This window comes from Colobus angolensis, unplaced genomic scaffold (assembly GCF_000951035.1).
Source record: "Colobus angolensis palliatus isolate OR3802 unplaced genomic scaffold, Cang.pa_1.0 Scaffold5, whole genome shotgun sequence".
Taxonomy (NCBI): domain Eukaryota; kingdom Metazoa; phylum Chordata; class Mammalia; order Primates; family Cercopithecidae; genus Colobus; species Colobus angolensis.
Window position 1 is genome coordinate 12,705,866 of NW_012118487.1, and position 27,105 is coordinate 12,732,970.

The following is a 27,105-nucleotide window of genomic DNA, read 5'->3' on the forward strand; positions in this document are numbered from 1 at the left end:
AAAGAAAGAAGAAAGGAAAGAAAGAAAGAAGAAAGGAAAGAAAGAAAGAAGAAAGAAAAAGAAAGAAAGAAAGAAAAGAAAAGAAAAGAAAGATCAAAGAGTATGTGTAACTCCAGCAAAGTGGGAGGTTAAACATCCATACGTACCCCTAGGAAAGAGGCTGAATTCAGGGGACTGAGCGACAATGGTGTGTAGGGCCCATATCCATGGCACCTCACAGGATAAGACCCACTGGCTTTGATTCTTGCCAACCACAAGTAGTGATGTCTACCTGCCTGTGACAGAGCTCCCAGGGAGAGGGATGGGCTGTTATCTTTGCTCTTTAGGCAAGATAGTCATTCCAGCATGCAGGCTTTGGAAAGTGCAAACCAAACAGGGGTGGAAGAGATCTCCTTGTACAGCACAGCTGCTCCACCAAAATATGGCCAAACTGCTCCTTTAAACAGGTCCCCTATCTATTCCTCCTCAATGGGCAGGACGTCCCAACCAGGACCTCCAGCCACCCCCACCGGTATTCTCTGGCACATAGAGATTTGAAAACTCCCTGGGACAGAGCTCCCAGAAGAAGGAGCAGGCCACCATCTTTGCTGTTTGGGTGACTTAACAGTTCCAGTCTGCAGGCTTTTGAAAGCCCAAGTCAGCCAGGGCAGAAGTGGTACCTAGCACAACACAGTTGCTCTATGAAAGTGTGGCCACACTGCTTCTTTAAGTGGGTCCCCAATTCTTTTCCTCCTCACTAGGTGGGAACTCCTAACTGGGGTCTCTACCCACCCTCAACAGTGTTCTTTGGCCTACAGACATTTGAAAATTCCCTAGGTCAGAACTCCCAGAGGGATGGGTAGGCTTCTATCTTTGGTGTTTGTGCAGCTTAACAATTGCAGCCCTCAGGCTTTGGAAAGCCCAAGCCAACTGGGGTGAAAGCAGTACCCCAGCACAGCACAGCACAGTGACCCCACACAAACATGGCCAGACTGCTTTTTAAAGCAGGTCCCTAAACCCATTCCTCATCATCAGGTGATCAGGTGGAGTCTCCCAACCAGAATCTCTGGCTACTCCCACCAGTGTTCTCCAGCTGATAGAGGTTTCAGGCCTCCCTGGAACCTCCCTGGGATGGAGCACCCAAGAGGAAGTTCAGGCTGTCATGTTGGCTGTTTGGGTGACTTAGCCATTCCAGCTTTCGCACTTCAGAGTGTCTGAGATGACCAGGGGCTGAAGTGAACCCATGGCACAGCACAACTGCTCATGAAGATATGGTCAGATTACTTTTCTAACTGAGTACTTGATCGCATTTCTCCTGACGGAGAAAGATCTCTCATCTAGGGCCTCCAGCCACCTACAGCAGATATATTTTGGCCAGCAACAGGTCCATACCTTCCTTGGATGGAGCTCCCATAAGAAGGAGCAGGCTGCCATCTTTGCTGTTTTGCAGGTGATACCTTCACTGGTGATACCACCAGGTGCTGGAAAATCCAAGATTATTAGATATGGGTAAGATGCCCAGCATACCACAGCAGCCCTGTGGAAAAGTGGCCAGACTGTTAAAATAAATAAACAAATACCATCCAAAGGTAGGTAAGTCCACTAAGTTAAGAAAGAATCAGCATGAGAACACTGAAAACTCAAAATGTCTGAGTGCCTTTTTTCCTACAAATGACTGTACCACCACTTCAGCAAGGGTTTAGAACTGGGTTGAGGCTGAGAGGACTGAAATAACAGAAGTAGAATTCAAAATATGGATAGGAATGAAGTTCACTGAGCTAAAGGAATATGTTGTGACCAAATGCGAGGAAGCTAAAAATTTTAATAAAATATTGCAGGAGCTGACAGACAAAATAGCCAGTACAGAGAAAAGTGTAACCAACCTGATAGAGCTGAAAAGCACAGTACAAGAATTTTATAATCCAATCACAACTATAATAACAGAATAGACTAAACACAGGAAAGAATCTCAGAGCTTGAAGATGACCTTTCTGAAATAAGATAGATAAGAATATAGAAAAAAGATTAAAAAAGAATGAACAGAACATCCAAGAAATATGGGATTATGTAGAGTCCAAATCTATGGGTGTTTGGTGTACCTAAAACATGTGGGGAGAATGGAACCAACATTGAAAACAAATTTCAGGATATCATTCATGAGAACTTCCTCAACCTAGCTAGAGAGGCCAACATTCAAATTCAGGAAGTGCAGGGAACCCCAGTGATATGGTTCCCCACCCAAATCTCATCTTGAATTCCCAAGTGTTGTGGGAGGGACCCTGTGGGAGATAATTGAATCACTGGGGCACATCTTTCCCATACTGTTCTCTTGATAGTGAATACTGCTCATGAGATCTGATCATATTATAAAAGGGAGTTTCCCTGTACAAGTTCTTTCTCCTTGCTTGCTGCCATCCATGTAGGATGTAATTTGCTCCTCCTTGCTTTCTGTCATGATTGTGAGGCCTCCCTGGCCACCTGGAACTGTAAGCCCAATAAACCTCTTTCTTTTGTAAATTGCCCAGACTCAGGTATGTCTTTATCAGGAGTGTGAAAATGAACTAATACACCCAGTAAGATGCTCCATGAGAAAATCCTCACCAAGATACATAACCATCAGATTCTCAAAAGTTGAAATGGAACAATAAAAGGTTAAAGGCAGCCAGCAAGAAAGGACAGGTCACCTGTACAACTGGAAGACCATCAGACTAACAGTGGATCTCTCAGCTAAAACCTTACAAGGCAGAAGAAATCAGAAGCCAACATTCAACATTTTTAAGAATAAATAAATCCAACCCAGAATTTAATATTTGCCCAAAGTAACTTCCTAAGCAAGGAGAAATAAGATCTTTTTCACACAAGCAAATGGTGAGGGAGCTCGTTATCACCAGACCTACCTTATGATAAAGGAAATGTTTCCTGAAGGAAGCACTAAACATTGGAAAAAAAGACCATTACCAGTCACTACAAAAGCACACTGAAGCACACAGACCAGTGACACTATAAAGCAACCACATAAATAAGTCTGCAAGATAACCAGCTAATATTATGATGACAGGATCAAATGTACACATATCAATACTAACCTTAAATGTAAATGGGCTAAATGTCCCAATTAAAAGACACAGACTAGTAAGCTGGATAAAGAACCAAGACCCATCTCACATGCAGTGACACATATAGGCTCAATATAAAGGGATGGAGTAAAATCTACCAAGGAAATGGTAAACAGGAAAAAAAAAATGGGGATTTCAATTCTAATTTCTGACAAAACAGAATTTAAACAAACAGATTAAAAAAAGACAAAGAAAAGAATTACCTAATGGTAAAGGGTCCAATTCAACAAGATCTAACTATCATAAATATACATCCACTGAAAGTAGGAGCACTCACATTCATAAAGTAAGTTCTTAGAGAACTTAAAAATTAACTTAGACTCTCATACAATAATAGTGGGAGACTTTAATACCCCACTGAAAATATTAGACATATCATTGAGACAGAAAGTTAACAAAGATATTCAGGTCTTGAACTAGGCATTGGATCAAATGCACCTCATAGATATTTACATAACTGCCCACACCAAAATAACAGAATATACATTTTTCTCATTGCCACATGGCACTTACTCTAAAATTGGTCACATATTCAGAAGTAAAACTTCTCGCATATGCAAAAGAAGTGAAATAATAGCAAAAAGTCTCTCAGACTACAGCATAATCAAATTCAAAATCAAGACTAAGAAATTCACTCAAAATTATACAACTACATGGAAATTGAATAATGTGCTCCTGACTGACTTTTGGATAAATAATGAAATTAAGGCAGAAATCAAGTTCTTTGAAACTAATGAGAAAAAAGATATACCAGAATCTCTGGGACACAGCTAAGACAGTGTTAAGAGGAAAATTTAGAGCACTAAATGCCCGCACAAAATCTTAGAAAGATCTCAAGTTTAAAGCCTACTATCACAACCAAAAGACTAGAGAACCAAAAGCAAAGAAATCCCAAAGCCAGCAAAAGAGAATAAATAAATAAAATCAGAGTAGACTTGAAGAATATACAGACAAAACAAAAAAAAATTCAAAAGATCAACAAATCCAGGAGCTATTTTTGAAAAAAAAAAAATAGTAAAAATAGATAGCTAGACTAATAAAGAAAAAAAGAGAGGAGATTCAAATAAACACAATTAGAAATTAAAAAGGGGATATTACCTCTGACCCCACAGAAATATAAACAACTATCAGAGAATATTATGAACACCTCTATGCATGTAAACTAGAAAATCTAGAAGAAATGGATAAATTACTGGACATATACTCCCTTCTGAAGCTGAATCAGGAAAAAATTGAACAGATCAATGATGAGTTTTGAAATGGAGGCAGTAATGAATAGCCTACCAATGAAAAAAATTCCCTGGACCAGACCAATTTACAGCTGAATTCTACCAGATGTAGAAAGAAGAGCTGGTACCATTCCTATGGAAGCTATTCCAAAAAACTGAGGAGGAATTCCTCTCTAATGCATTGTATGAGGCCAGCATCATCTTGATACCACAACCTGACAAACAACAAAGAAGAAAACTTCATGCCAATATCTTTGATGGACATCGATGCAAAAATCCTCACCAAATACTGGCAAACCAAATCCAGTAGCATATCAAAATGCTAATCACCATCAACAAGTAGGCTTCATTCCTGGGATGCAAGGTTGGTTAACATACTCAAATCAATAAATGTGATTTATCACATAAACAGAACTGAAGGCAAAAACCACATAACTGTCTCAATAGAAACAGAAAAGGCTTTTGATAAAATTCACCATTCATTCATGCTAAAAACACTCAATAAGCTAGATATTGAAGGGAACACACCTCAAACTAATGAGAGCTAAATATAACAACCACATGGCCAACATCATACTGAATGGGAAAAGCTGAAAGCATTCCCCTGAAAACTGGCACAAGACAAGGGTGCCCTCTCTCACCACTCCTATTTAACATAGCATTGGAAGTTCTGGACAGACCAATCAGGCAAAAGAATAAATAAAAGACATTTAAATCGGAAGAGAGGAGGTCAAACTATCCCTATTTGAAAATGACATGATCCTACATATAGAAAACCCCACAGTCTTAGCACAAAAGCTTCTTAAGCTGATAAACAACTTCAGCAAAGTCTCAGGATACAAAATCAGTGTGCATGACCAACTACCATTCCTATACCCCAACAACAGTCAACCTGAGAGTCGAATTAGGAACGAACTCCTATTCACAATTTCCAGGAAGAGAATAAAATACCTAGGAACACAGCTAACTAGGTAGGTGAAAGATCTCTACAAGGTGAACTACAAACTATTGCTCAAAGAAATCACAGATGACACAAACAAATGAAAAAAAAATTCATGCTCATGGATAGCAAGAATCAATGTCATGAAAATAGCCACACTGCCCAAAGGAATTTATAGATTCAACATTATTCCTATTAAACTACTATTGACAGTCTTCACAGAACTACAGAAAACTATTTTAAAATTCATATAGAACCAAAAAGAAAAAAAGAGTCCGAACACTCAAGGCAATCTTAAGCAAAAAGAACAAACCTAGAGGCATCACACTACCTGACCGCAAGCTATACTACAGTAACCAAAACAGCATAGAACTGGTACAAAAACAGACACGTAGACTGATGGAACAGAATAGAGAACGCAGTGATAAGACCACACACCTACAACTGTTTGATCTTTGACAGGATTCCCTATTCAATAAATGGTGCTGGGAGAACTGGCTAGCCATATGCAGAAGATTGAAACTGGATCCCTTCTTTACACCATATACAAAAATTAACTCAAGATGGATTAAGTACTTGAATGTAAGACCCAAAACTATAAAAACCTCAGAAGACAACTTAATCAATACCATTCAGCACACAGGCACAGGCAGAGATTTCATGACGAAGATGCCAATAGCAATTGCAACAAAAGTAAAAATTGACAAATGGGATCTAATTAAACTAAAGAGCTTCTGCACAGCAAAATAAACTATCAACAGAACGAACAGACACCCTACAGAATGGGAGAAATGTTTTGCAAACTATGCACCCAATGAAGGTCTGCAATACAGCACCTATAAGGAACTTAAATAAATTTACAAGAAAAAAATCCAATAAAAAAGTGGGCAAATGACATGAACGGATACTTCAAAAGATGACATACATGTAGCCAATAAGCATATGAAAAAAAGCTCAACGTCACCGATCATTACAGAAATGTAATCCCAGCACTTTGGGAGGCCGAGACGGGCAGCTCACGAGGTCAGGAGATCGAAACCATCCTGGCTAACACGATGAAACTCCGTCTCTACTAAAAAATACAAAAAACTAGCCGGGCGAGGTGGCGGGCGCCTGTAGTCCCAGCTACTCAGGAGGCTGAGGCAGGAGAAGGGCCTAAACCCGGGAGACGGAGCTTGCAGTGAACTGAGATCCGGCCACTGCACCCCAGCCTGGGCAACAGAGAGAGACTCAAAAAAAAAAAAAAAAGAAAAGAAATTAAATGGGGGATATTACAGCTGATACAAAAGAAACACAAAAGATCAAAAACAAAAACAAAAAAAAGCACACACACAGTAAGTTACCATCTCATGCCCGTCAGAGTGGTTACTATTTGAAAGGTCAGAAAATAACGGATACTGACAAGGTTATGGAGAAAAAGGAATGCTTTACACACTGTTGGTGGGAGTGTAAGTTAGTTCAGCTATTATGGAAGGCAGTGTGGCGATTCTTGAAAGACCTAAAGACAGAAATACCATTTGACCCAGCAGTCCCATTACTGGGTATGTACCCAAAGGAATATAATAATCATCCAGTTACAAAGATACATGCACATGTATCCTCATTGCAGCAATGTTCACAATAGCAAGACATGGAATCAACCCAAACGCCCATCAATGATAGATTAGATAAGGAAATGTGGTGCATATACGTTATGGAATACTATGAAGCTGTTAAAAAGTATGAGATCATGTCCTTTGCAGGGCCATGGATAGAGCTGGAGGCCATTATCCTTTGCAATTAACACAGGAACGGAAAACCAAATACTGCATGTTCTCATTTCTAAGTGGGAGAAAAATGATGAAAACACATGGACACAACGAGGGGAACAACAGACAATTGGGACTACTTGAGAGTGAAGGGAAGGGAGAGAGAGAGGATCAGGAAAAACAACTAATGGGTACCAGGCTTAACACTTGGCTGATGAAATAATCTGTACAACAAACCCCCATGACACAAGTTTACCTGTGTAACAAACCTGCATTTTGGCCCCTGACATTAAAATAAAAGTTTTAAAAATGATGTACATTTCTTTATTTTTGGAAAAATTCACTGGTAAACTTACCTGAGACTGGCTAATTCTTTGTAATGCTGACTCTTTAGTGTCTTTCATGTTTATTGCAAATGTCAGCTAGTATCTTGTTCAATAAACTTATCAAAATTGTCAAATTTCTCTACGAAAAGTTGCTCCTTCTAAAAATTGCATAGGCTCTGTTATGGTGTTCTCTTTTCATGTCCGCTATTGTTTTATCTCATGTTTTCATAAGTTTTTAAACTTTTATATTTCAAAGTGTATTCAATTCATTAAATTTTGCTTTCATTTATTTTCAATATTTTTCTTTTGTTCATATTTTATTGTTTCTTCTCCTAGTTTTATTATGGCTATATTTCTAATTTTCTCAGACTTAATATGTTATTTTCCTGATTTCTTGACAAGAAAAGTTAAATCATTTTTTTTCAGTATTTTTTTAAAGTATATACATGGCTATATATTTTTCTTAAAGCACTGCTTTAGTTTAATCCTATGGTATTTGCATATGTTGTGCATACTTAAGCCTTAGTTAAAAAAATTCTGGTTTCCATTTTGATTTCTTCTTCACCTATATGTTAATTAGAAATGGAATCTGTCATTTCCAAGGAATTGGAAGCATTATCTTTAAAGCTGTTGACTTACCACTTAATCTTATTGTAGACAGAAAAAGCATTATTCATCATTTCAAGTTTACAAAATTTATTGAGACATATTTTGGCTCAATACATTATTTATTGCATTAAACAGACCATATGAAGTTGAACTAAAGTGAGTTTTGTCTGTTTGTGGCACACTGATATGCCATATATGATCAAGTTTACAACTGTGAATACACACACGTGAAGGGTCTTCAAAAAGTTCATAAAAATTTGTGTTTTGAAAATACTATGCATGGATTTCAAGATTGTTTGCACTAAAATACCCTCTCATTAACTTGTGAGAACATGCCTTAACAGGATCTAGTTTGTAGCAATAAGACATCAGTATGAAAAGAGCCTCTATCAGGCCAACATGAATTCTGATAAAATTGAAGCAAGAACAAACCTCCAATTTATTGTGAAGCTTGAGTGTAAAAATGGTGAAATTGATGCTTTGTGAAAAGTTTATGGGGATAATGTCTTAAATAAATCAACAGTTTACAAGTGGGCAAATGTATTTTAATAAGGGAAAAGATGATGTAGAAGACGAAGCCCACAGCAGCAGACCATCCACATCAGTTTGCACGGAAAAAACCTCATCTTGTCCGTGCCCTAATTGAAAAGTACCAATGATTAACAGCAGAAAAAATGGCAAGCACTATAGACATCTCACTTGGTGCAGCTTATGCAAATCTGATTCAAACATTAAAACTGAGGAAATTTTACACTCCACTCAATGGTTGCCAAAACCATTGCACCCAGATGAACTGCAGACAAGAGCAAAACTTCCAATGGAAATTTTAAACAAAAAGAATGAAGAATCTGAAGCATTTTTTTGAATAATTGTAACAGAAGATGAAACAGCTTTACCAATGTGATCCTGAAGACAAAGCACAAATCACTGGCTACCAAGAAGTGGAAGTGGTCCTGTCAAAGCAAAAGCAGATTGGTCAAGAGCAAAGGCCATGGCAATGGTTTTTAATTTTTTAAATTTTTTTTATTTTTGGAGTTGCTCAAGTCATTTTGCTTGTTGACCTTTTGTAGGGCCAAAGAACAATAGCATCTGCTTATTATGAGAGTGTTTTAATAAAGTTAGCCAAGACTTGAGCAGCAAACAACATCCAGAATAACTTCACCAGAGAGTCCTTCTCCACCATGACAATGCTTTTACTCATTCTCATTGAACAAGGGCAAATTTCTGACAGTTTCAATAAGAAAGGTAGACATCTACCTTATAGTCCTGATATGACTTCTTCTGACTTGTTTTTGTTTCCTAATATTAACAAAATATTTAAATGACACCGATTTTTCCTTCAGTTAATAATGTAAAACAGATTGCATTGACATGGTTAAAATCTCAGGACCTTCTGTTCTTTACGGATAGACCACATGTCTGTTATCATCACAAAACTATCTTGACCTTGATAGAGCTTATGTTGAGAAATGAAGTTTATAATTTTTATCTTTTTATTCCATTTTCTGTGAACATTTTGGAGTCTTTTTGGACTATATATGTAAGATGATCAAGTTTACAATTATATATTGAAGATCTCTTCTTGAGAGATTTTTGTCTGCTTCTTCAATCACTGTTGAGGAAGTGGGTTAAAAGTCTTCCTCTCTATGATTGTGGATTTGTCTATTTCCAAGTTATCACACTAACAGGTTGACAATAACAACTAATAATAAAATAGAACATTTTAACAATATACTGTAATAAAAATTGTGTGACTGTGATCTCTTTCTCTCTCTCTCAAAATATCTTCTTACAATGTACTCATCTTTCTTCAGCTGGTTAATGGTGGGTGAATGAATCACAGAAAGCAAACCCACAGAAAGTGACATATTGCAACATATTTTCTTACTTCTATTCTTGCTTCTTTCCAAAAATTCTTTATTATCTAATATTAGTAGAACTCCATCTTCTTATGGTTCAAATTTGCAGGGCATAAAAATTTCCATACTCTACATGCTCTGTGTCATTATTTTAAACTTACATCTCTTACAAGCAGCAAAATGCTAGCATACTTATTTCATTGTGAAATATCTCAAAATTGTTTGCTTTATTTAGTCTATTTTACATAGGTCTTATACCTACCAGTTATGTTTGCTGATTTTTACAAGTGTATTGTTTGGTTCCCTTCTTTCCTGCCTGTATTTATAATCATCAAATATTTATTATAATTTTTCTGTTTCTTATATTTATATTTTTTATTATTTTAATGGTCACATTAGAAATTGAATCACACATCCTCACATTAATATAATGTAATATATATCATGAATTCACCATTTCTTATTACTACTGGAAACTTAGAACCTTTTGTCTACTTACATGCCACTCAACTTTTGTGGTATTTTGCATTTTTATTTTGTATATGTTTTAGAATCTACAAGATATTATTAATATTGATTTTTCAAGGTAATTTTTATTATATATACCCACACATCTACTCTACTTTGTGTACTTCATTGCCACCTTCACGATCACATTTCTTGATGATGTCTTGCTCTTAAATATAACTGCTGACCTAGTTACTTATTCTACCTGAAGAACAAGTAACTAGGTCAACAGTCCATATTTATGGCAAAAAATTGTTATTTTGTTGTCTTCTGTACTTCATTTTTTGAGGCCACCCATCAATCTTATTGTGCTTTCTTTTAAAATATTGGCCTTCTTTCTATGCCTGCTCTTAAGGTTTCTCGGTGTCTCTGGTTTTCAACAGTCTTACTATGACCAGGTGTGTTTTCTTTGTGTTTATCCTGTTGGAATTCAGTGAGCTGCTTGAGTGGGACGATATCATTCCATACTTTTAGAAAACTCTCAGCCATTGTATGTTTTTATATAACTTTTATTCCATTCTCTTTCTTTTCCACAAATAGGTCCCTATTTTATGGGTTTTAGGTTTTTTAATATGGTGTAATTATTGCTTATACTATTTTTTAAATGTTTTGTTCTCTATATCAGTTGAGATGTTTATCATTATCTCTTCTAGTTAACTAATCCAGTATTTTTAGCTATGAGGTCCATAATTCAAACAATTTATTGATTTCTTTACATATTTTGTTATCAAATGTATACACAGCAAGTGAAATCTATAGAATCAAATTTTCTTGTGAAATGAATCTATCTCCCCTCATGTAGTTTGTGCATTTTTCTCTCATTTTCTCTAACAGTGGGACTTTTTTGTGTGTGTTATCAACTTTTCGACTCTATAGATCATCTCTTAGCCTCTGGCTTCTTTTTCCTATCTTCGTTGTTTTTAATTTGTGTTATTGTCCATAACTTTTTGCTTTTGCTGTGTATAGTTTTTATTGTATACTTAATGTTATATTCAATAAAGCAGTAGAAGCTTTGGGTGGTATTGCTTTCGACTTAGGAAGTTTCCATCTTATGTTTTGAAAATGGGCTGAGTAACTGAGAACTTCTGTACATTTTAAATTAAATTAGGCAAAAAAAGTGTAGTTTTAGTAAGACTCAGATACTCTACAGTATTTCTCTCAGGAACCAGAATACCTCTATCTCTCAGCTTTGAAAGGCAATAAGTGATTGATTTCTGATACTCAGAGCTTCAAATCTCAGTCCTCTAGCCTATGTCCCAAGCTCATTCAAAACCAGGTAAATGTTTTAAAGGGGAGGCAGTACATGTGCTTGAGACAAGTCTTCTTTCCATTTGATTTTTGTTTCCCAAGTACAACATGATTATAGAAATTTCTGCCTTAAGAGCTTCACCCTGCCTCCTCAGCCTCCCTCAAAGGATGTAAACTCAACAAATGTGTCATAAGAAAAACTGATATTGTTTGATATCGCTAAATTTAAAATTTATCAATCTAATCTTGTCTAGGCACTAAGGGGTCTTCAGATTTCTCTTTTCTGAATAGAAGAACTCTAACTGAGTTGGCCAAGACTGATATTGAACTTGTATTCAGAAACATCAGGTGCTCCAAGGAAAGAAAGTACTGATAGTTCAGAATTGTTTTCCCTTCTCTGCAATTATGACGCTTTCTAAGTTCAGAATTGCTTTCCCTTCTCTGCAATTAAGATGCCTTCTACTTTTCAATTAAATGCTCCCTCATCCATTTAAAGTAATTTTTAATTTATTTGGCATGGTATAGTTTTCCCCTTAGGAGAATCACTTGCCTTTCTAGAGTTACTACAGTCTACTTAAAATATAAGTACTTTATTTATTTATTTATTTATATCTTTCATTTTAGATTCAAGGGGTACATGTGCAGGTTTATGACATGGGTACATTGCATGATGCTGAGATTTGGGATATGATTGAACCTGTCATGCAGGTAATGTGTATAATACCCAATAGGTAGTTTTTCAACTCTTGCCTTTCTTCCTCACTCCTTCCCCTTCTAGTCCCATGTCTTGTTCTCCACTTTGTGTGTACCTAATGTTTAGCTCCCACTTATAAGTGATAACATGCAGTATTTGGTTTTCTTTTTTTGTATAAATTCACATAGAATAATGGCCTCCAACTGCGTTCATGTGGCTGCAAAGGACATGACCTCGGTATTTTATATGGCTGTATATTATTCCATGGGGCATATTCAAAATGTTTTCTTTATCCATTTGTGATGGTTAATACTGAGTGTCAACTTGATCATATTGAAGGATACAAAGTATTCATCCTGGGTGTGTCTCTAAGAGTGTTGCCAAAGGAGATTAACACTTGAATCAGTGGGCTGGGAAAGGCAGAACCACCCTTAATCTGGATGGGCACAATCTAATCAGTTGGCAGCATGGCTGGAATACAAGCAAGCAAAAAAATGTGAAAAGAGAGACTGGTCTAGCCTCCTAGCCTACATCTTTCTCCCATGCTGAATGCTTTCTGCCCTTGAACACCGGACTCCACGTTCTTCAGTTTTGGAATTCAGACTGGCTCTCCTTGCTCCTCAATCTGCAGACTGCCCAATGTGGGACCTTGTGAATGTATGCCTTAATACTTAATAAACTCCCATATATGTGGGATATATAAGTGTGTGTGTATCTATCTATCTATCTATCTATCTATCTATCTATCTATCTATATGATATATATAGGAATATACATACATATAAAATGGAATATATATTCCATTAGTTCTGTTCTTCTAGAGAACCCTGACCAATATAGATTTTGGTACCAGAAGGGGTTCTAGAAGAACATAATATTATGGATGGAGTTCTTTCATTGGTTTGGGGGTTTCTGGACTTCGCTGCTTAATATGATTAGATCCAAAAATGCTAAGGACTCTACTTGTAATAGTAGGGAGAACACTGATAGTCCTTGGCATGAACTGTTTAGAGAATTATGGAAAATAAATGATGTGGCACTCTTAATTCATCACTTGTGAGAGGCGAGGAATTAGTGACACAATAACTTTGACCATATGTGGAGCACCAAGGAACATAATGATGTTTGCTGGTTGCTCCTAAGTTCAGTGGACAAAGTGATGAAAGAAAATGATGAACTCAGAGATTCTATCTCCCAGCTTCAGTAGGGAAAGAGCTGCAATTATGGAACAACAGACACAAGTTCTTATCATGTAAGTGACTGACCTGCAATGAAAGGTGCATGCACAGCCTCACCAGGTGTCTACTGTTAAAGTGAGAGAATTGGAGGACCACGTGGAAGCTGGGAACACTGAGTGTAAACTCTGATGAACACATTTTGTCATAAGAAACAGCTTCCCCATCCTCAGTAGTGGCAACATCCCCTCTCCAACCTGTGCTGGCATCAGCTTTTTCACCTTTGTCTGAGGAGATAAACTCTGTGCTGCCTGAGGCAACAGTGGTGGCCTCCTCTGAGGCAGTTGCCAGGCAAGATAATGTTGATTCTCCTCAGGAGCCACTCCCAACACTCCTGTTTGCTTCTAGACCTATAACTAGACTAAATTCCTGAAAGACCCCTAGAGGTGAGGTTAGAGTGTGATCCATGAGGAAGTGTGCTATACTTGAAAAGACCTGCTTGAGTTCTCTAATTTATATAAACAGAAACCTGGAGAACGGGCATGGGAATGGATATCAAGGGTGTGAAATAATGGTGGAAGGAACATAGAGTTGGGTTAGGCTGAATTTATTTATTAATTTGGGCCCACTAAGCTGGGACTCTGCATTCAATGCTGCAGCTTGGGGAGTTAAAAAAAGTCTCATAGCTTATTTCCTTGGTGAGCTGAAATAGGGATTAAAAGATGGCCCACTGTGAGCAAGCTGGAAATGCCTGATCTCCCTTGGTTTAATGTGGAGGAAAAGATCCAAAGACTTATGGAGATTGAAATGGTGGAGCGGATTAGTCACTTTAGATCTACTCATTCCAGCTAGGAGGATCCAGGAGACATACCCTTAACTGATGCCTTGTGATATAGATTTGTAAGGACAGCACCTGCATCTTTGAAGTGCCCTGTAATTGCTCTTTTCTGTATGTCAGATCTAACAGTGGGAACTGCAGTCACTCAACTACAAAATTTAAATACAATGGGAATAAATGGATCCCGAGGTGCCAGGGGCCAAAATGTGGCACTCAACCATCATAGGCAAGGTGGGCATAGCTACCATAATGGACAGCAGAGACAAAACAGCAATCAGAATAGTCTGACTTGTGTAGAGCTCTAGCTTTGGCTAATTAATCATGGTGTTCCCAGAAGTGAAATTGATAGGAAACTTACTGCATTCCTACTTAAATTATATAAGCAGAAAATTTCTAGGTAGAAGGGATGAAAGAGTAATTTGAATTACAAAAACAGAGAATCATGGCCCCAATCAATTTCCAGACTCAAGGTTCCTGTTTACAGACCCAGAACCCCTTGAATGAAGGGGAGGCTGGGTCCCCTTGAGGAAAGATCCCACTATATTACTGACAATTATTGCAGTGAATCTTTCTCCAATCATTTCCCAAGGAGACCTTCAACCATTTACCAGGGTAACTGTGCATTGGAGAATGGGAAGTGTTCAGACATTTTGAGGACTACTGGACACTGGCTCTGAGTTGACATTGATTCTGAGGGGTCAGCAAACGTCATTGTGGTCCTCCAGTTAAAGTAAGGGCTCATGGAAGTCAGGTAATTAATGGAGGTTTAGCTCAGGTCCAACTTACAGTGGGTCCAGTGGGTCCCCAGACTCATCCTGTGGTCATTTCCCGAGTGCCAGAATGCATAATTGGCATAGATATACTTAGCAGCTGGCAGAACCCCCACATTGACTCCCTGACTGGTAGAGTAAATTCTATTATAGTTGGAAAGGCCATTAGAGCTTCTACCTAGAAAAATAGTAAATCAAAAACAGTAACGCATCCCTGTAGGGATTGTGGAGATTAGCGCCGCCATCAAGGACTTGAAAGTTGCAGGGGTGATGATTCCCAACACATCCCCATTCAACTCTCCTATTTGGCCTGTGTGGAAGACAGATGGATGTTGGAGAATGACAGTGGATTATGGTAAGCTTAACCAAGTCGTGATTCCAACTGCAGCTGCTGTGCCAGATGTGGTTTCATTGCTTGAGAAAAGTAAAACATCTCCTTGCTGGGAACAAGCCCTAAGCCTGTCATAAACAGGCCTTAAAGAAACTGGCCAAAAACAGGATTTCTGCAGCAATGTGACATCCTCATGGTGGCTATCACGCACACCGCTAGAAGTGGTTGGTTTACTAGAGCAGGGCAAGGAACACCCGGCCCGCCCAGAACAGAAAACTGCTCAAACTACAAACAATAGCAGGAGCAGCCTGTGCCTGAAAAATGTATTTTTGCTGCAGATAATCAGCCAGAGCCCGTTTCTCTACTCCTCGCTAAGAATGCTTTGTTTCCCGTAAAGAATGCTTTTAGTTAATCTATAATCTATACAAGCAATGCTTATCACTGCCTTGCTGTCAATAAATATGTGGGTCAAACTCTGTTCATAGCTCTCAGCTCTGAAGGCTGTCAGTCCCCTGATTCCACTTTGCACTCTATTTCTGCATCTTTGTCTTTAATTCCTTTAGCACTGCTGGTTTGGGGTCTCCACAACTGATCTGGTCTTGGTAAGTGGCATCCAACGTGGGAGCTTGAACTTGGGTTGAAGCATCGCCAGGGCAATGGTTGGAGAACGTGGAACTATTCTGGAGGACACCCAAGTACTCTTAAGCAATCCCCATGGTGAGTAAGAAGGGGAGCTTGGAAGCATCAGGGTAACAATGGGACAAGCGTTGAGCAGACACAAGGCTTACTTGAGTCTGCTTCAGCAGCTCCTCAGAAAAGGGGAAGTGAATGTTAGCACTAGCTGACTTATGCAACTTTTTAGTGCAGTAGAGAAATAATGCCCCTGGTTTCCCAAACTGAGGAACTGTGAATGTAGAGGTCTGGGAAAATGTAGGCAGCACACTGAAAAAGGCATATAAGGATGGTGCTAAGGATATTCCTATAACTGTCTGGTCAGTGTGGGCTCTGGTTCATTCCACCTTGGAGCCTTTCCACACAGATGACAAGGAGAAGGAATCAGAGGAAGAAGGAGAGTATAATGAACTACCAGAGCAGGTTTGCTTGCCAGCTAAAGCGACAAAGGAAGGAGAGGTTTTTCCCTACCCCTCTGCACACCCTCATTAATTTGAAGAAAAGGAGTGGTCTGACCCTCCAGATCTTTCTGTTCCAGAGGACACTGGACAACAAGTAATTGCCCTAGTGACTGTTTGAGTAGTGCCTCGAGCGACCGCTCTCAATTCTATTCAGGTAGGAATCCAGCAAGTTAGACAAGAGGGTTATATGGATGTTTGACAGTTCCCTGTTAGAATACACAGACCTGATCAACAGGGGAATATTATAGCTACGTTTGAGCCTTTTCTTTTTAAGATACTTAAATAATTTAAACAAGCTATTAATCTATATGGACCAGGTTCTCCTTTTGTAATGAGACTGTTGAAGAATGCTGCTGTCTCCAGTCGGATGATTCCTACAGACTGGGGTGCTCTTCCTCGAGCTTGTCTAAGTCCTGCTCGGTTCTTACAATTTAAAACTTGATTGGCAGATGAAGATTCCACTCAAGCTGCTCACAATGCCCAGGCCCAACCTCAAATTAATGTAACTGCAGACCAACTTTTGGGGGTCGGTAGTTGGGCTGGTTTAGATGCACAAGTGGTCATGCAGGATGATGCCATAGAGCAGCTTAGAATAGTGTGCATTAGAGCTTGGAAAAAAATCACTTCAGGAGGAGAACAATACCCTTCCTTTAGTGCTGTCAAACAGAGACCAAAAGAACCATATGCAGATTTTATAGCCAGGTCACAGGAGTCTCTTAAAAAGGTGATTGCAGATTCAGCTGCTCAGGATATAGTATTGCGGTTATTAGCTTTCAACAATCTTGAGTGCCAAGCCACTCTGCAACCTGTTAGAGGAAAAGCTACATTTAGTTCACTGCATTAAAGTTTGTGATGATATTGGAGGTAATCTGCATTAAGGCTACTCTGCTAGCCTGGGCAATGGAAGGACTGAGAATGGGTAAAGGAAATACTCTGTTTCCTGGAGCTTGTTTTAAGTGTGGGAAGCATGGTCATACTAAAAAAGAAAGTAGAAAAAAATCAGCAAGTCAGCCCGCCAAATGGGGGAGAAAAGAAAACTGCTGAGTCTGAAATATGTCCAAAATGTAGAAAAGGAAAACACTAGACTAATCAGTGTCACTCTAAGTTTGATAAAGAAGGGAACCCAATTTCAGGAAACGCCATGAGGGGCCCATCCGTGCCCCGTTTCAAACCCAGGGATTCCCAACTTAGGCCATTCCCTCACCCGGTACGATGCCTGTCCCCCGTCACTACCAGTAGTGCTGCAGTAGAGTTATGCTCTGCAAAAACTGTGAGCCTTCTGCCTGGGGAATCTCATCAAAATGTGCCAACAGGAGTCTGCGGACCCTTGCCAGCAGGGACAGTAGGATTACTTCTAGGCAGGTCTAGTTTAAATTTAAAAGGGGTACAAGTACAAACAGGAGTCACTGATTCAGATTACAATGGGGAAATTTAGATTGTTATATCTACTTCTGTTCCCTGGAAAGCAGAGCCAGGACAGCATATAACACAGCTCCAGATTGTGCCATATGTTGAAATGGGGAAAAGTGAAACTAAATGAACAGGAGGATTTGGAAGCACTAACAAACAAGGCAAAGCAGCTTATTGGGTAAATCAAATTACTGATAAACATCCTACCTGTGAAATAACTATTCAGGGAAAAAAATTAAAGGATTGGTAGATACAGAAGTGGACATTTCAATCATTTCTCTACAGCACTGGCCGTCGGCGTGGCCAATTCAATCCGCTTGATTTAACATAGTTGGAGTTGGTAAAGCCCCTGGAGTATATCAAAGCAGTTATACTTTGCATTGTAAAGGACCCAATGGACAATCTGGGACTATACAACTAATTGTAATTTCTGTACCTATAAATTTATGGGGAAGAGATTTATTACAGCAATGGAGAGCACAAGTGTTAATTCCAGAACAACTATTATAGCCCTCAAAGTCAACATATGATGCATGAAATGGGGTATGTCCCTGGTATGCGATTAGGAAAAAATTTACAAGGGTTAAAGAAACCACTTCAAACAGATGGGCAGAATTCTCATCAAGGTTTAGGATATCATTTTTGATGGCAGCCATTGTTAAGCCTCCAGAACCTATACCTTTAAAATGGTTAACAGATAAGCCAATTTGAATGAAACAATGGCCACTGAGTAAAGAGAAACTGGAGGCTTTAGAGGACTTAGTTACTGAACAATTAAAAAAAGGACACATAGCTTCAACTTTGTGCCCCTGGAATTCTCCAGTCTTTGTTACTAAAAAAAAAAAAAAAAAAAAAAAGTTGATCTTAGAAATAAATAAAGTGTGATTCCTTGTCCGTCTCAAAAAAAAAAAAAAAAAAAAAAAAAAATCAGGTAAATGGAGAATGTTGACAAATCTTAGCGCCATTAATTCAATGATACAACCTACAGGCGCATTGCAGCCAGGATTGCCTTCTCCTGCTATTATTCCAAAAAATTGGCCTTTAATGGTTATAGATTTAAAAGATTGTTTCCTTACTATCCTTTAGCTGAGCAAAACTGTGAGTGGTTTGCATTTACAATTCCTGCAGTAAACAACTTGCAGTCTGATAAGCATTTTCATTGGAAAGTGTTGCCACAAGGCTTGTTAAACAGTCAAGCAATTTGTCAGACTTATGTAGGACAAGCAATTGAACCTACTCATAAAAAGTTTTCAGTGTTACATTATTCATTATATAGATGATATTCTTTGTGCTGCCTCCACTCAGGAAATATTACTCCAATGTTATAACCACTTGCAAAACTTGATTTCCCATCATGGTTTAATTATAGCTGTTGACAAAATTCAGACTACTACCCCTTACTCCTGCTTGGGGACCTTAGTAAATGGAACTACCATTGTGCCACAGAAAGTAACCATATATAGGGATCAATTGAAAACATTAAATGACTTTCAAAAATTACTAGGGGACATTAATTGGATACAATCTGTTCTAGGCATTCCTACCTATGCCATAAGTAATCTATTTTCTGTCCTTAGAGGAGATCCTCATCTCACTAGCCCTTGGCAATTAAAGGAGGCCCAGGCAGAGTTACAGCTGATTGAGATGTGAGTGCATAAAGCTCAAATAAACAGAATAGATTCGGAAAAGACTTCAGACTTATTGATTTTTCCAACTCAGCATTCACCTACTGGTGCTATTGTCCAAGAGCAGGACTTGGTAGAATGGCTTTTTCTTCCACATACTAATTCACAGATTCTAACTCCTTATTTGGATCAAATTGCTACTCTGATAGGAAATGGGAGTACTCAAATTGTTAAATTACATGAATATGACCATGGAAAAATTATGTCCCTCTTATGAAGGCACACATATACAACAGGCCTTTATAAATAGTCTTACTTGGCTAACTCATCTAGCTGACTTCTTAGGTATTCTTGATAATCACTTTCCGAAAACAAAATTATTTCAATTTTTGAAATTAACTAATTGGATTCTCCCTAGAATAATTAAATTTAAACCAATTGAAGGTGCTGAAAATGTTTTTACAGATGAGCCTAGTAATGGTAAAGCTTCTTATTCTGGGTCAAAAAGTAAAGTTTTCCAGACACTCTAAACTTCAGCTCAAAAAGCAGAGCTTGTAGCTGTAATTGAGGTGCTAACTGCTTTTGAGATATCTGTCAATGTAATTTCTGATTCTTCATATGTGGTTCATTCTACACAGTTAGTTGAAAATGGTCAGCTACAATTCGACACAGAGGAGCAACTGATGACTTTATTTACCCAATTTCAAACAGCAGTTAGGAGAAGAATGCACCCTTTTTACATCACTCACATTAGGGCTCATACACCTCTTCCAGGAACTTTGACTGCAGGGAATCAAGTAGCTGATCACCTAGTTACTATTGCATTACCTAATGCTAAACACTTTCACAATTTAACTCATGTTAACACCTCTGGTCTCAAATGCAGATACAGCATAACCTGGAAATAAGCTAAAGCTATTATCTAATGATGCCCAACTTGCCGAAAGGTGCATTCCTCATCTTTTGCAGGAGGAATTAATCCTCGAGGATTGGAACCTAATTCTCTTTGGCAAATGGATGTCACTCATGTTCCTTCTTTTGGTAAATTGGCTTATGTACATATATGTATACATACATTTTCTCACTTTGTTTGGGCTCCTGTCAAATGGAAATCTTCTGCCTAGGTTAAACGGCATCTTCTGCAATGCTTCACAGTCATGGGCATTCCAGATTCAGTTAAAATGGGCAATGCCCCAGGCTATAGTAGCCAAGCTCTAGCTACATTTTTCTCTGTATGGAATATTAAACACATTACTGGCATCCCATATAATTCACAAGGATAAGCCATTGTGGAAAGAATGAATCTCTCCCTAAAACAGCAGTTACAAAAACAAAAAAGGGGAAACAGTGACTACAGAATTCCACATATGCAATTGAATCTAGCATTATTGACTTTAAATTTTTTGAACCTGCCTATAGGCAAGATGCTGAATGGCTTCTACAGAAACCAGTGCAAAGACAGAAGCAGAACAACTGGTTTGTGGAGAGATCCAATAACAAATTTTGGGAAATAGGTAAAATAATAACATGAGGGAGAGGCTATGCTTGTGTTTCTCCAGGCCAAAACCAGCGGCCGATTTGGATACCACCAAGACACCTGAAACCTTATCATGAGCCAGATGCTGAGGAAGAGACTTTGGGAGGCACCCAAAGACTCCCTGATTGCAGCCATGTCGAGACTGACAATAAGTCCCCTTTCCTGCTTGTAGTGGATAATTCAAAACTTGATCTCCCTAATCATCATGTTACTTGTCAATAATGTATATTGTCTTCTTGTGTGAATTCTTCCTTGTACAATACTGATCATTCTATTTTAGTGGTAAGAGCCCTAGAAGGTGTATGGATACCTGTAAAGCTTTCCCATCCTTGGGAAGCCTCTCCTTCTGTGCATATTATTACTGAAATTCTTCAAAAGATTTTGAGGCACTCTCAGTGTTTCATTGCTACTTTAATTTTAATCATTATGTGATTGATTGCTGTCACAGCTACTGCCACAGTAGCTGGAGTTTCTTTGCATTCTACAGTACAAACAGCAGACTATGTAAATAATTGGCAGAAAAATTCTACTCTGCTGTGGAATTCCCAAACTAATATAGACCAGAAATTAGCTAATCAAATCAATGATCTCCGACAAATTGTAATGTGGCTAGGAGATCAAGTAACTAGTTAAGAATTTAGAATGCTGTTACAATGTGACTGGAATACTTCTGATTTTTGCATTACTCCTCATTTGTATAATGAAACAGAGCAAGAGTGAGACAGAGTTGAGACATTTAAAGGGTCATACTGGAAGTTTATCTTTGGATATTGCAAAACTGAAGGAACAAGTATTTCAAGCCTCTCAGGCACATCTGACACTAATGCCAGGAACTGAAGTGCTTGAAGAAGTTTCAGATGGATTACCTCCTTTTAAAATGGATCAAGACACTTGGAGGCTCTGTGATTTCAATGATGATTGTGCTTTTAATCGGTGTTGTCTTCGTGTAGTCTGCAGATGCGGATCCTGAATTCTGCAAAAGTAGCCCACTGTAAAAAAGTTGCCTTTGCCTTTATTGCTTTGCAGAAACAGAAAGGGAGACATGCAGGGAACAATCCCTAAGCCTGCCATAAACAGGTCTTAAAGAAACTGGTCATAAACAGGATTTCTGCAGCAATGTGACATGCTCATAGTGGCTATCATGCACACTACCAGAAGTTGTTGGTTTACTGGAGCAGGAACATCTGGCCTGCCAGGAGTTGAAAACTGCTCAAACCACAAACAATAGCAGGAGTGGCCTGCACCTTAACAATATATTTTTGCTGCAGATAATCTGCCAGAGCTTGTTTCTCTGCTCCTCACTGAGAATGCTTTGTTTCCCATAAGGAATGCTTTCAGTTAATCTATAAACTACAGAAGCAATGCTTATCACTGCCTTGCTGTCAATAAATATGTGGGTCAAACTCAGTTCTGAAGGCTGTTAGCCTCCGATTCCCACTTTGGACTCTATTTCTGTGTTTTTGTCTTCAATTCCTCTAGCGCTGCTGGGTTGGGGTCTCCATGGCTGAGCTGGTCTTAGTGTCTCCTGGTACCTGATATGCAGCCATTGAATTGGCAAAATTGTTTTCTCCATTCCTGTCCAAAGCCCCACGAGAAGCAATTTGACTTCAGTTGGCAAGGCTCACCATATACCCTTACTATTATACCTAAGGGGTATATCAACTCTACAGCTTTATGTCATAATCTTATTCGGAGAGACCTTGATCACTTTTCACTTCCACAAGATATTGCACTGGAAAATTACATTGGTGACATTATGCTGATTGGAGCCAGTGAGCAGGAAGTAGCAAACACACTGGACTTATTACTGAGACATTTGCATGCCAGAGAATGGGAAATTAATCTAACTAAAATTCAGGGACCTTCTACCTCAGTAAAAATTTCTAGGGGTCCTGTGGTGTTGGAACTGTCGAGATAATCCTTCCAAGGTGAAGGGTAGGTTGCTGTATTTGGCCCCTCCTGCTATCAGAAAAGAGGCACCACACCTAGTGGGCCTATTTGAATTTTGGAGGCATCGCATTCCTCATTTGGGTGTGTTACCCCAGTGCATTTATCAAGTGACCCGAAAAGCTGCATGTTTTAAGTGGGCTCCAGAACAGGAGAAGGTCTGCAAGAGATCCTTGAAAAATGATGAAAGCTGCTCTGCCACTTGGGTCATATGACCCCACAGATCCAATGGTGCTTGAGGTGTCAGTGGCTGATTGGGATGCTGTTCGCAGCCTTTGGCAGGCGCCCATAGGTTAATCAGAGCAGAGGCCCCTAGGATTTTGGAACAAGGCCCTACCATCTTCTGCAGGTAACTACTCTTCTTTTGAGAGACAGCTCTTGGCCTGTTACTGGGCTTTGGTGAAAATTGAATGTTTGACTATGGGTCATCAAGTCACCATGTGACCTGAACTGCCTTTCATGAACTGGGTGTTTCCTGACCCATTTAGCCATAAATTAGGTCATGCACAGCAGCATTCCATTATCAAATGAAAGTGGTATTTACGTGATCAGGCTCGAGCAGGTCCTGAAGGTGCAAGTAAGTTGCAAGAGGAAGTGGCTCAAATGCCCATGGTCTCCACTCCTGCAACCCTGCCTTCTCTTAACCAGCCTGCACCAATGGCCTCATGGGGAGTTATCTATGATCAGTTGACAGAGGAAGAGAAGACTAGGGCCTGATTCACAGGTGGTTCTTTATGATATGCAGGCATCACCGGAAAGTGGACAGCTGCAGCACTACAAACGCTTTCTAGGACATCTCTGAAGAACAGGCATGAAGGGAAATTTTCATTCCCAGTGCACAGAACTTTGAGCAATGCACCTGGTTGTGCACTTTGCATAGAAGGAGAAATGGCCAGATGTGCAATTATATACTAATTCACGGCTGTAGCCAATGGTTTGGCTAGATGGTCTGGGACTTGGTAGAAGTATGATTGAAAAATCAGTGACAAAGAATTTTGGGGAAGAGGTATGTGGATGGAACTCACTGAGTGGTCAAAAAGTGTGAAGATATTTGTATTCCATGTGAGTGCTCACCAATAGGTGACCTCAGCAGAGGAAGATTTTAATAATCAAGTGGATAAGATGATCTTTTCTGTGGATACCACTCAGCCTCTTTCCCCAACCACCCCATCATCACCCAATGGGCCTATGAATAAATGGTCATGGTGGCAGGGACAGAGGTTATGCATGGGCTCAGCAACATGGCCTTCCATTCACCAAGGCTGATTTGGCTAAGGCCACTGCTGGGTGCCCAGTTTGCCAGCAGCAGAAACCAAAACTGAGCCCTTGATTTGGCACCATTCTTCAGGGTAATCAGTCAGTGACCCGGTGGCATGTTGATTATATTGGACCAGTTCCATCATGGGAAGAGTAGAGGTTTGCCCTCACTGGAATAGACACTTAATCTGGATATGGGTTTGCCTATCCTGCATGCAATGCTTCTGCCAGACTACCACCCGTGGACTCACAGAATGCCTTATCCACCATCATGGTATCCCACACATCATTGCCTCAGGCCAAGGCACATACTTTACAGCTAAAGAAGGGCAGCAGTGGGCTCATGCTTATGGAATTCACTGGTCTTACCATGTTCCCCATCATTCTGAAGCAGCTGGATTGATAGAATGATAGAATGGCCTTTTGAAGTCACAATTACAATTCCAACTAGGTGACAGTACTTTGGAAGTGTGGGGCAAAGTTATTCAGAAAGTTGTGTATTCCCTGAATCAGCATCGTATATATGGTGCTGTTACTCCCATAGCCAGGATTCATGGCTCCAGGAATCAAGGGGTGGAAGTGACACCAATCACCATTACCCATAGTGATCCACTAGCAACATTTTTGCTTCCTTCTTCCATGACATTACGTTCTGCTGGCCTAGAGGTCTTAGTTCCAGAGGGAGGAATGCTGGCACCAGGATACACAACAATGATTCCATGAAACTGGAAGTTAAGATTGCCACCTGGGCACTTTGTGCTCCTCATACCTTTAAGTCAACAGGCTAAGAAGGGAGTTACAGCGTTCGCTGGGGTGATTTACCCAGACTATTAAGACGAAATCAGTCTATTACTCCACAATCGAGGTAAGGAAGAGTATGCATGGAATACAGGGTATCTCTTAGTATTGCCATGCCCTGTGATTAAGGTAAATGGGAAACTACAATAGCCCAATCCAGGCAAGACTACGAATGATCCAGACCCTTCAGGAATGAAGCTTTGGGTCACTCCACCAGGGGGAAAAAAAAAAAAACGGACCTGCCGAGGTGCTTGCTGAAAGGCAAAGGGAATACAGAATGGGTAGTAGAAGGTAATCATCAATACCAGCCATGATCACGTGACCAGCTGCAGAAACGAGGACTGAAATTGTCATCAGTATTTCCTCCTTCTTTTGATAAAACATTTTTGTGCATTTTGTGCATGTATACACTTGCACTAAGAAAATATCTTTATTTTAATCTCCTTTCTCATTATCTCATTTATCATGTAACTAGATTTATTGACTTCATATCAGCATTTAATTGTTAATTTTATGTAATAGTATTTGGGTTGGAGATTGGTGAGTTTCCAGTTGTATGAAGGATAGTTGTATTATTTTAGGCATAATCATGACCGTATTATTGTCTTTATTTGAAGATTATGCATGATCTCAAGAGAGGCGTATGGGTTCAAGTTGACAGGGGGTGGACTTGTGATGGTTAATATTGAGTGTCAGCTTGATTGGATTGAAGGATACAAAGTATTGATTCTGGGTGTGTCTGTGTGGGTGTTGCCAAAGGAGATTAACATTTGGGTCAGTGGGCTGGGAAAGGCACACCCACCCTTAAACTGGGTTGCCACAATCTAATCAGCTGCCAGCACAGCTAGAATATATGCAGGCAGAAAAATGTGAAAAAAGAGACTGGCCTAGCCTCCCAGTCTACATCTTTCTCCTATGCTGGATGCTTCCTGCCTTCAAACATCAGACTCCAAGTTCTTCAGTTTTGGAACTTAGACTGGCTTTCTTTGCTCCACAACCTGTAGATGGCCTATTGTGGAACCTTGTGATTGTGTGAGTTAATACTTAATAAACTCCCCTTTCGCTCTCTCTCTCTCTGTGGTGTGTGTGTGTGTGTGTGTGTGTGTGTGTGTGTATTCCATTAGTTCTGTCCCTCTAGAGAATCCTAATAACACACCATTTCACCATTGATGGGCACCTAGGTTGATTCCATGTCTTTGCTGCTGTGAATAGTGCTGTGCTTCATCTCATTTTATGACCAGAGGAACCCAGATGTTGAAAGAGAACTATTATTATTATCCCACCTTATTCTGAAGTAAACTGTCTATAAGTTTAAGTAATTTTCCAGAGACAGTGAAGGGCAATGGTAAAAAACAAACAAACAAACAAACAAAAAAAACCCTGAAAATTAAAAGTAAATTAAAAAAATAAAGCATATGATGCCTCCTCACTTCTGCTTCATCCATTACATCAAGATTAGTACTATAACAGAGCTCAGTCAGAAAAAGGGAAACCATATGAGTGATTTTGGAGGGATATAATTAAATATAAGTAATTGGGTAAACAGCAGTTGAAGAAAAGAGCAAGTTAAGGCAGACACCACACTACTAATTGGCTATTAAATACGAACTACTAATTGCAAAAAAATGGTTACATTCATGAAGCTAAGTAGCAAATGGAAAAGATTGGGGTTAGTTGAACCTAGAAGATGGTAGGACTGGCCCAGTGGATCTCACACTCAGAATTCTAACAATAGGTATTTCTCAGCTGGTGCTAGAAGTTTGGGACATTTGTATAGAGCTCAAAGAACTGGAATCCAGAACCCTGAGTGTTAACACACCAGACAGCAGACAATGAAGTTTTTCTGGAGTGTGTTTTAAAAAGTAGGGGAATATTAAAACCAAGTATTGTTACCAGTGTAAAATCTATTATTCAGGAAACTGATAAACAGGAAGAAAATAGATCTCCCAGATTTCTAATTTCCTATTCTTTCTCCCTGTTGCAAATCCCTATAGGATGAGGGCTGGTTTAGCAGAAATATGGTTCCTG

General features: G+C 39.2%; 1 protein-coding gene across 1 annotated transcript in view; it reads right to left on the minus strand.

Annotated features, from left to right (window-relative positions):
• Positions 1–27,105, minus strand: part of ADAM29 (ADAM metallopeptidase domain 29) — a 92,927-nt gene that overhangs the window by 12,125 nt on the left and 53,697 nt on the right. The window lies entirely within an intron of this gene.